At 32.1% G+C, this 11,885-nt stretch overlaps 1 long non-coding RNA gene across 1 annotated transcript; it reads left to right on the top strand.

Moving 5' to 3' along the window:
- Positions 1-1,775: 1,775 nt before the first annotated feature.
- On the top strand, positions 1,776-11,660 carry LOC120351853. The gene is made up of 4 exons (XR_005571586.1): positions 1,776-3,964; positions 4,919-5,042; positions 5,974-6,093; positions 11,523-11,660. It is a non-coding gene; the product is annotated as an uncharacterized LOC120351853 (long non-coding RNA).
- The last annotated feature ends 225 nt before the right edge of the window (positions 11,661-11,885 follow it).

The following is an 11,885-nucleotide window of genomic DNA, read 5'->3' on the forward strand; positions in this document are numbered from 1 at the left end:
ATAACTTGACGCACACTCTACCTACAATAAAGTAGTATAGAGCTACCTATCAGCTACCCAACTGAATAGAGACGTCGTGGAGCGGAAACTCCAAGATCCTCACACTACCAAGGTTACCAAAAAACTTAAACCGACTCTATCGACAATGTAGACTAGAGTTCACTATCCAACAGGATAGTCGCGGAGTGACGACCCCCAAGGTGTTCCCACCGACCAAGTAACCGAAAAACTGAAAATACATCACACCACCCGGCCGTTACCAGTGGCTAGAGGGGCAGCCAACGGGTAAGGGGAGATCAACGCAAAAGAGGTTAGTAGATAGTAAAAGCCGGTCCTGGGCCCACCGAGGATGTGCAGGCATGTTCAGACATGTCTGGCCACCCCTTCCCAGTCAGCAGTAAGGCTTGATTCAAGGCTTGAATTAGAAGCAGCCTTCACTTGTCAATCAAGGCTGAAGTTGAATCCAGCTGAAAACAATCTTGCTTGACATTCAACTCTAAGTCCCCTTGAATTTCCATACTAGAATCGAAAGCAGCATACCCTTGTTTTTCAAGGCTAACAAACTTGGTTGGAATCGAAATTTAATATGGCATGCTATGTATTCGTTCGAATTTAGCTTTTATTGCATGGGTCAAACAAGTCTTGACTTTGCCTTGAATTCCCCTTGTCAGTCAAAGCTAACAGTCTTGATTAGAATTGATCTTGAATATGGCTCGAAAGTATTTGTTCGAATTTAGCTTTTATTGCATGAGTCAAACAAGTCTTGACTCTGCCTTGAATAACCCTTGTCAGTTAAAGCAATACCTACTATTACTTCAGGCCCCACAACTAATTAATGACGTCATAACATAGATTGATTCTTCCTAGATCGTAATAGTTTCTACTAGCTTATCAATGTAACTTTTGTTACTGTATCGATTTTTATTGGATGGAATACTATCTAAATTTCAAATTAAAGACACTTGTAATTTTATTGAAATAAAAACACTTTATTCCACAAATGCAATAATTTATCCATATTTTCAGCTTGATAGACATAGTCCTACTCGATTCAGTGATAGAGCTATTGATAAATTCATCTCAACCAAAAATACTTAATAATAGCCTGTATCAGAGTCAAAGGAGAGGTAAATCAAAGATAAACCAAATTTCCTAACTCTTTTTTAGGAAAGAGGCTCCCACAAACTTGATCACAATTGATCTGTAGTACAAAGAAACCCATCAGGAGATGTTTTTCAGTTAGGTAAAACCTTTAATATTATGATTTTATGGGCAGTTCCAACACTTTGCATTTACTTTTTAATTTATTAATTCAAAAGTTCTTTCACACACTTTATTCACACTGTTCTTCCACACTCTAATTACACTGTTATTTCACATTTTATTTACACTGTTCTTTCACACTTTAATTAAATTTTCCACTCACACTTTATTTACACTGTTCTTCTACACTTCATGTAAACCGTTGTTTTGTAGAATTGAAGCTCTTTCTTCTTATCGCTCGTATCCATTTTCATTTCAAAGTATCATCTTTCAAAAAAGTAAAAAAACCGTTTTAAACTTTAAAACCGTATGGAAACTTTTGGAATCTTGTTATAATTCCCGCAACAATTAGGTACACAGCAGTATCCCAATGATTTAAAACCCCAAATTCATTATTACTTTTCACAAACAAATATTAGAAGAATGATAAACAAACCATATTCATTGAAATGGAACACCGTGAAAATTGAATTTGTAATTCCAATTTTGTTGATTACCATATCAGATGTGATAACAAGCATCAGCGCCCTTATTTCGCTTGCTTACCGCCAGTAGATCATCGATGATCTACATGTGATGACGTCATAGTTTATTAGAGATCAGTTGTGGGGCCTGAAGTAATAGTAGGTATTGGTTAAAGCCGATTTGAATCGATCTTGAATATAGCTTGCTACGTATTCCCTTGAATTTTGTTTCTATTGTGAGTGTCGAACAATCCTCGAGTAGCCTATTTTACATTGTCTTCTTTACATTGTCTATTTCTCATTGTCACTTCCAAAATCTCCTCTAATACAGGGGAGAGGAGATCAACCTGTAGTGTTCATCCCACACAGCACAAAAAGTTTAAAAAGCGTTTAATAAATTGATAAATGTTTGAAATGTATAAATCCGATAAACGTTATGAAAACAACGTTTAATAAACGTTAGGGAATTTTACTAAAATGAACGTTCACTCTATAAACGTTTAATAAACGTCTAGAATGTATATTGCTGATAAACGTTATGAAAACAACGTTTGATAAACTTAGAAATGTTTACTAAAATAAACGTTAGAAAGGTTGGTACAGTATGGAATTTCTACAGTACCTACCCAGTCAACACACTAAGTGAAAATGTTATAAGTGAAAATCAAACATTTTTTTCAGAAGGTGTCTCCTCCCCCCTCACCTGTGTAACTTAATCCCTAAAAATGTCTCAATTTAGGCTTTCTGACCAATAGGCCTAATTCCTAAGTGGAATTGAATTCCAATCCCTTTCTATCTTCTTCAAAAATCGTCTCCAACTCACCGTTATCGAGATAAAGAAAATGTTTTACACAAATTAAGACTGAAATTTTTTTGAGTTTTCCAAAAAGTCTCACTTTAAGCTTTTTGTTAATCAATTCGGGTGCAGAATTGCAATTCAAATACTTTTTGTCTTTTGCGAAAATCGTCTAAAATGCACTGTTAACGATATAATTGACCTTTTGCGCTAAATCCACAGGGACTTAGAATAAATTTGCCAGATGTTCAAGTTTCCCAAAAAAGTCGAAAAATTGTATTTCTAATCAATAGTTCGGATGCAGGATTGAATTTCAAACACTTTTTGTCTCTTGCGAAAATCGTCTACAACGTACTGTTGATGATATAATAGACCTTTTGCGCTAATTTTAATCCAGATAGGACTTGGAAAAAATTTGATCGATTTCTAAGTTTCCTAAAAATGTTCAAAAAAGCAGTCTTTTATCACTTATTCGGCTACAGAAGTAGATTTCCAGCACTTCTTCTCAATGCAAAAATCCCGTCAGACGGGCCGTTGACGGGCTACTAACGTTTAAAATTTTAAATAATTGGTAATTGATGATGGAGAATTTTGAAAAAAATAATTAACGATTCTGTTCATGTTATAAACATTGTCCTAGAATTTCAAATGTTTCCATCCAAAATTGAAAAAGTTATATCATTTTTTCAAATTAGATTCCAGTTTGTGCTAAAAATCATGTCACACACCAAGCCTATGAAATAATTTTCAAGTTTTAAATTCAAATAATAATAAACTAGGTACTATTTTATTGATTCCAACATTATTTCAGTGGAAGCACAAAATTAATGTCCCCCATAAAGAAATCATTAATCCGTCCCAGAAATATGGACTGTTTTAATGTTAACAATAAAGATTGTCTATATCAATAACTTTGAAACTCCCGGGGTGATTCATGCTTGTGCACTACTGCGCTTGAGCGACAGCCATTAAAGATGTCCTGTGCCTGTCTCCTTCAGTTTTCAGTAGTTGAAGGTGAAGTTCGTTCATTGTTTGTTTATCCTTTATTTTATCGCATCATCAAGTTGATGATAATTTTTGATTGCTGAAGGTCTTAAATTAAGGTAAGATCATTCATTTATGTCTAGGATATTTATTGATAAGTTTAATAGCATACAGAAGTTACCTACTAAACAAAGCTGTTTAGCCTAGTTTTGGCAAAGCGTTATTCCCCAGATAAATTTGTAAAGCACATGTTGTTTTTAAAAGCACTATGGTAAATAATAAATTATGTTAGGCCCTATTAATAACCCTGATACAACATTAATTGCAATGTTTAGTGTGTATAAGTTAATTTTTTCCATTTTTAAACCCAAACAGTTGATTTAACCAACTGTTAACATTGTTGGTACCTTAAACTTGTAAAACAACTATCAAGTGTGGTTTTGATTTTATTATTTAGGTAATAATTTTTAAACTAGTGATTATCTGATTCAGTAGTATCATAATAGATTGATTTAATTATTATGAATGTTTAAGATATAAGAAGCTATTGTAAAATGTTACAATAATAAAGCTAATACCAGAATAGGCTTACCCACTAATAATATTAGTTATTTATAGGCATATTAGGGACTATGGTTACATTTGACCTAATTAACTTTTTGAATACAGTATTTTGATTAGATAAAACATTATTTATTTCAATATGACTAGTATCAAATCAACCTCTTGAGAAATACTCTAAATAAACTGTAAATAGCAGCAATCATTCTTATTGATAGGCTACAATTTAATAATTAGTTCAGTACTATGTAAGGTCCTTAAATACTCCCGTGTATTGGTTTATTGTTTTAATACTATCAATTTATTAAAACCATACTAAATTATTAAGTTACTTCAAAATTTCGGTGTAAATGCACGTCCAGTGCCAACATACCTGTTCTGTATTATTAAGTATGCTATTTTGAGCACAAATTTAAACGACGGTCACTATTGTTTTTGAAATAAACTAAGTTCAAAGTAGCACATGCATTAATTTAACCTATGAGTAGCAGCCATTTTATTATTTTAATCATCAAATTATGATATTCCCAATCTGAGTTTTCCTAACCCAAAGCTTTTCCTAACCTAAGCTTTATTAACCTAAAGCTTTTCCTAACCTTAGCTACTTATGGTTGCTACTTATAGCATAGGTTAAATGCATGTAAAGTTGTGCTACTTTGAACTTAGTTTATTTTGAAAACAATAGTGACCGCCGTTTAATTTTTTGATTTTGTGCTCAAAATATCATAGGCCTACTAAATGGATCCCAACCAAAAATTTGATGACAGGTATGTTGGCACTGGACGTGCACTTTAGCCAAAATTTCTTTCAATTAGATAATTGCTTTCATACATGTTCCATTTGATTTCAGACGAAGGTGGGAATAGAACTGCAGATACATATTATTCTAAAATCCACCATGACAGATGAATATGATGCCAAGGATTAGATTTGAAAAAAGTTCTTCTCTCTACATTTGATGAAAGCCATTTTCAGTAAGTTGCACTCTATCTCCTCCAATAATCAAATTTTTCAACATACATAAACAAACTTACTTGTAACCTTAACAAACAAACTTAGGCTACCTACAATAGCCTATATTCAAGAATTACTGGAGCAGTTTTAAGATTTTATGTCAAGCCCTATTAATAACCCTAATATAACAGTAATTGCAATTTTTAGTGTGTATAAGTTGAAAGTTTATCATTTTCAAACACTGAGGCCCGGTTGCACAAAAGCCGGTTAAATTTTAACTGTGATTAATTCCGCGAGAGCCAATCAGAGAAGCCGTTTTATCAAAAACGCATTCTCTGATTGGTTCTCGTGAAGTTAATCACGGTTAAAATTTAACTGGCTTTTGTGCAACCGGGTCTAATAGTTGATTAAACTGTTACCATTGTTGGTTAACTTCAAACTTTTAAAAAACTATCAAGTTAGTGGTTTTAATTTCATGATTCAATACATTTTAAGCTAGTGATTATATGATTTATATGAATAGTAATATTATAATAGATTGATTCAATATCATGGATGGTTATGATATAAAAGAAGCTATTGTAAAATGTTACAATAATAGAACTATTCATAACACCACCTACTAATTATTAGTTATATTTATTAGGGACTATAGTTACATTTTTGTTAGGGACATGAACTAAATTTTTTTTATATTTTGATTAGATGAAACCATATTTATTCCAATATGACCAGTATAAAATAACCCCCTTGATAAATACTTTAGATAAATTGTAAGTAGAAGCAATCATTCTTATTGATAGGCTACAATTTGATAATTAGTTCAGTACTATGTAAGGTCCTTGAAAACTCTCTTGTATTGGTTTATTGTTATATCATTTACTATCACTTATAAAATTCCTCTCAATTAGAAAATCGCTTTCATACATTTAATGTATCATTTGATTTCAGGCAAAGGTGGGAATAGAACTGCAGACGCATATACCAAAATCCACCATGACAGACGAATATGCTGCCAACTACAGTTTTAGATTTAAAACTCCTTTCTACATCTGATGGAAACCATTTTCAGTAAGTTGCACTATACTATTTCCTAATCACTAAAGCAGTTTTAAAATTTTAAAATGATAACTTTATAATTGAATAGGCTCAGATTTTTAATTTCATATGAAGCAAAAATTTATTGTAAAACAAGCTGCAAATTAGTATAGTAATTTCCAAAGAACCATATTGGAGACTTAAGTCACAATAAATCTCAATAATGTTGGATATGTTATAAGAAGTTTGACGAATGAGTGAACTGGCAGAAGTGTGAACCGCGGCTAGAGTCGGTTTAAGGTTGTGCAAAGGCTAAAAATAAAATTTATACTGGTGATATTTTTCAAAGTTTTTCGGTTTGTATATCATCAACCTATCAAAATGAAAAGGTATTCTCAGGAAAACATTTTTTCCGATCATTACTTTTTGAGATATGAGAGCCTAAAGTTTGAATTTTTGGGACAGAACATTTAAAATTCGATAAAAGATAAATCCTTGAGATTTAGAGGATAGATTCTTCATAGTATTGTTGAACTATTAAAAAAATATTTTCTGAAAATATCCATTTTATTGAAAATACAAGGTTTTTGGGCCACTCTGTATCTATATAGAACAAGACAATTATTTATCATGCAAATATTGGTTGGTTCTGAATTTATTTATCCTTTTGTGGATACAATCACAAATCATAAAAATATAATTTGGAAAGAATAGCAGGCTTTGCCCAAAACTATTTTATTCCCAAATTTTGATAATGAATAATATGTCCCAAAATGTTTTTATAATTTTACTGCTGAAAGTTCAAGTTTAATTTTCATTGATGTTTAAAAAAATATAGGTATAAAAATCAGAAATAAAATATAAATTACTAGCAGGCCCTCTTTTTCATGTCTATATTGACTGGACTAATATGGTTGCAACTTTGAGTGAGTTAGTGTGAACGCATTACTGGGATAAAACATACCTATAGTCTTTTTTCTTTAGGGCTACTTTTGAATAATACTTGAGAATAGAAATCAAAGAAAAATAAAAATAATATTATTCTAATATTTTTATTTCTAAAAAGAAATATGCCAATTTTAAAATGGGTACTTGAATTTCTGTTTTTATTTACATACCTACAGGTATGGTTTGAAAAACAAATACGGCTATCTACTACAGTGCAGTGTAAATATTGCCTAAAACGCTAACCTTGCTAACATATAAAAATTAACATACAATAAAAATAAGTAACATCCATATTTACATAACCAAAAATGTCATATATTCGACTATAAAGGAATAGCACATTCGCTCCTGGGTGGCACATATATGTGCGACATGACTAATCAACTCCTCCCAATAAAAAATTAGGTTTACTTCATATATACCAGTCAATTAATACAGAATACTCCACACATTCCAAATCATATCACCTGTTGAAATGAATATTTCCTTAACAGTAATTTGAATTACTCTGGAAGATCGTTAAATTCCTCAAGTTTCTCAAATTTCAGGGTTTTTTCACTCGTGACACATATATGTGCCACTCGGTCTTTATATAGAATGGTGAGTGTAAACCAAGGATAGTGTATAGCAGGTTGCCTCAATCGCGTTTACATACGCGGATGAGATGGCATGAGCCTACGTGGCAAACGCCGGCTTCCCATAAGAATTACATACAAAACACCGCGTCAAATATCACTTCCTCACATAAAAACCGCTGTATTGATAAAAAATATGAATATGCTATTCAATTCAGAAAGAAACAAGCTCCACATCAATGTGTATTTTGAAAACATTAATTCATTTCGAAAAGTGTAGAAAGTCCTTGAATCTATCACTATATTCAATCGGTAAAACCTATTCATATTTGTGAAAAGGCTGGTAACTTATTTGTTTTGGACTTATTTTAAACAATAATATGACAAAATGAAGCGAACTTATTTAATTTTATGCTGGTCGTCCAATAATATTTAAAAATGATTGTTTATTATTTGACAATTGTTTGTGAAAATTGATAGTTGTATCGTCGCCCGGAATGCTAGTTGCAAGCATTTGTATTAATGATATTTGTTTAAGACTTTATTAATTGACATATACCTAGAACCAATTTAGCGAAATCATGGAACTGTTCACCATGGTTACAAGTTATTTTTAGAACCTTGAACTGTCTGGTTACTAATAATTATTTCAGTTGTCTACTGGAAAGCGTAGTGCCAACACGTTGCTCTTGTATTGTGTTTTTGTCTCTGCTCAGTGCAGTATTATTATTATTATTGACGATTATTAGTATATTTTATTGATTATTTTCATGGGACACAAATTTACAAAGGAAATACCATATATTATTCACAAATAATATAACATTAATTATTCATGAAATTATTCAACTACTTTACAGTACAGTAGTGTAATGCGCTTTATTTTTTGATAAAATAACAGCATTAAAGTCATTAAAAGTCATGATTATCTATTTTTTTATCATAATTGGGATAAATAAAAATCTTTATAATGTTTAAATGATGTTCATATATTCTTAGGGCTTATCTAGACTGTTTATTTTTGTGATAAAGCTAGGCAACCGTTGATGGGTTCGCATTGCTATGTTTCAGGAGTTGTTGATAAAATAACGTTAATATCCTGAAATTCCTAAAGAAGCTGTTAGTTCTTTCCACAGACTTCATAAGGATAAAATTTCTAAATGAGAATAGAATCTGTTTAAGAGAAAGAACTAAAACGATGCAGAAAAAACTAATAGAAAGTACCTACAAAAACGTATTTGAAATGGTATCATCAAATCAAATTGTGTGTTCAAACGATTTGTTTTAGACTCGCCGGTAACATTTATAGGATTTTTACTGAAAATTAGTTTGATATTGTTTCAAAGGGGATAAAATGCTGAACATTTTGATGTCAATCACTTCTATGTAAAGTTGATGGTTGATTTGCTATGAGGGCTCAAAGTTGGCATTTTTACATTTGAATGCATGTTAAGCCAGGGCGAGAGGTCGCAGCATGACGTCACACCATAGCAGGCTGCGGTCTCCACGCGTCTTATGTGATCAAGGCAACCTACTATTATACTATTCTTGAGTTTTTTCCAATTATAAGGAAATAGCAGTATCATCAAAGGCCAATGACATACATATTCATCATAAAATTCATCATTAGTAAATTATTATTATTGATCATGTTTTCAAAGTATAAAAATAAAAATCCAAGAAAATATTTGACTTACAGATAGAAAATTGAAGTGTCCAATATGATGTGAAATGAAAATAGTTCATTCAATAAACTTATTTGTGAATAAAACAATCATGTCAAAAAGGCTTTCTTTTATGAAAGTATGGAATAATCATAAATTAGTAGTCCCAATACATGTGGAGAAATTGCAAATCAGTTACTTGAATCAAAGAAGAACTCATCGTTTCGTCCACTTCACCGCTTGCTCCCAATACTCTTTTCCAATGTCTTCTTTTGCATCCAATATCTAATCACTGCTACCCAAAGACGGAACCTCCTTCAAACATAGTTTTTCAACAACCTTTGAAATTCAACGATACATATGCACATATACAGAGTGAGTCATATGTATGGGAACCCTTCAATAATTTCGAGACAGTTGTAGATATAATTCTGTAACTTTCAGGATCAGTTATTGATAGAATACTCTACCTTTTAATGTACAACCAAGTTCCAACCCCACATAACGTGTTTACTTGGGGGTTGTAACTGGGATATTTAAAATGTAAACACCCATTGTGTGGTTAATCATTTTAAAGGTCTTTTTAAAACAAGAAAGATTACATCAATAATAATGTTCTATGATAATTGTATCCAAAATGGCGGCTGATTGAAGTTTTAGTTTTTGAAGAAATGAGGGTTTGTAACTAAAATATTAAAAATGTAAACACCCATTGTGTGGCTCATAGTTTTAAAGGCCTTTTTAAAACAAGAATGACGACATCAATAAAAATGTTCTATGATACTTTTATCAAAAATGGCGGCTGATTGAAGTTTTAGTTTTTATAGAAATGATTGATAAAAGTAATAAAACTTAAAACAACACTTTTTTTATGAATAACGAAACACATTGAAAAACTGATTATTTATTTAGTAATCTGTTTGGTACTTTTTACTTTCCTTGCCCTATTACCATAGGTAAGGAAAGTATTGCTTTCTGAAAAAAATTAAGGTACCCCAATTTCTAAATTTCTATACGTTTGAAGGTCCCCTGAGTCCAAAAAACTGGTTTTTGGGTATTGGTCTGTGTGTGTGTGTGTTGTGTGTGTGTGTGTGTGTGTGTGTGTGTGTGTGTGTGTGTGTGTGTGTGTGTGTGTGTGTGTGTGTGTGTGTGTGTGTGTGTGTGTGTGTGTGTGTGTGTGTGTGTGTGTGTGTGTGTGTGGTGTGTGTGTGTGTGTGTGTGTGTGTGTGTGTGTGTGTGTGTGTGTGTTGTGTGTGTGTGTGTGTGTGTGTGTGTGTGTGTGTGTGTGAGTGTATGTGCGTCTGTGTACACGATATCTCATCTCCCAATTAACGGAATGACTTGACATTTGGAACTTAAGGTCCTTTCACTATAAGGATCCGACACGAACAATTTCGATCAAATGCAATTCAAGATGGCGGCTAAAATGGCGAAAATGTTGTCAAAAACAAGGTTTTTCGTGATTTTCTCGGAAACCGCTCCAACGATTTTGATCAAATTCATACCTAAAATAGTAATTGATAAGCTCTATCAACTGTCACAAGTCCCATATCTGTAAAAATTTCAGGAGCTCCGCCCCATCAATGCAGATAGAATCCCAATTATCAGGCTTCAGATACAATCGAAACAAAAAAAATCAAGTGGAGTAGATTGAGCATGAAAATCTCTACAATTAATGTTCAGTAACATTTTCACCTAAAATTGAAAATAAGCTTTAAATTCGAGAAAATGCGATTATTCAATTGCAAATTATTGTTGATTCTATTAAATCATTCACTATGAAGAGATAGCAGACCTCATGTGTGTCTCCAGCGTTATTACCCTGTCACCAGCTGGCTCAAATCACTGAATAGTAGACTTGAGATGCGCGGGAACATTAGCGTCAGGTGATCAATTTTCATAACGGCAAGGAAAGTTGTGTGAGTGCGCCACACCAGATTTTTACATTTCATTTCAAAAGATGCTCCCAAAATGTTCCCCTTTATTCTCTCGTTTGACAGTGTGCCAAACTGTCATAAATGTAAATGAGATGTCCTTATGAAGGTCTAAGTCAACCACTTATGAGGGGTTGAAATTCATTTATGTATGTCAAAAGGTAGAGTATTTGACCAATAACTTATCCTGAAAGTTACAGTATGTATATCAGTCTCCAACTTATAAAAGTTTTTAAGCTACATAATCAGCATTCTGAGAATTGATTACCGAGAAATTTTATATTTTACTCATAATAACCTATTAAGTTATCCCACTAAACTGTACATTTCATATTTTACAGGACCAAGAGTAGAGAGACTACGCCTCATGAAGCTCAAATCGAGGACGATAGCAGTTCAAAGTAAAAATATATAATTAGTTATAAATTGAAAGTTCATTTTTGTAATATTTAATAAAAATCATTGCATTTTATTGAAAATAATGCTTTCTTATTTACATTTTTCGCTCATATAGTAAATACTGTGAAGTTAAGCTTTAAAGAAAATAAACTAATATAGATATTAATATACAGTGTAATATTTAATATTTTAATAGATATTCAAAGTAATAATTGATGTGTTTCTCACTGTGTATATGAACTGTACTCCATTTGAGGTGTTGCAAGCAAAGAGGGCTGTTGAACTAGAGCAGATTTGATTTAATT

The sequence above is a fragment of the Nilaparvata lugens genome, chromosome 6 (assembly GCF_014356525.2).
Source record: "Nilaparvata lugens isolate BPH chromosome 6, ASM1435652v1, whole genome shotgun sequence".
Classification (NCBI taxonomy): domain Eukaryota; kingdom Metazoa; phylum Arthropoda; class Insecta; order Hemiptera; family Delphacidae; genus Nilaparvata; species Nilaparvata lugens.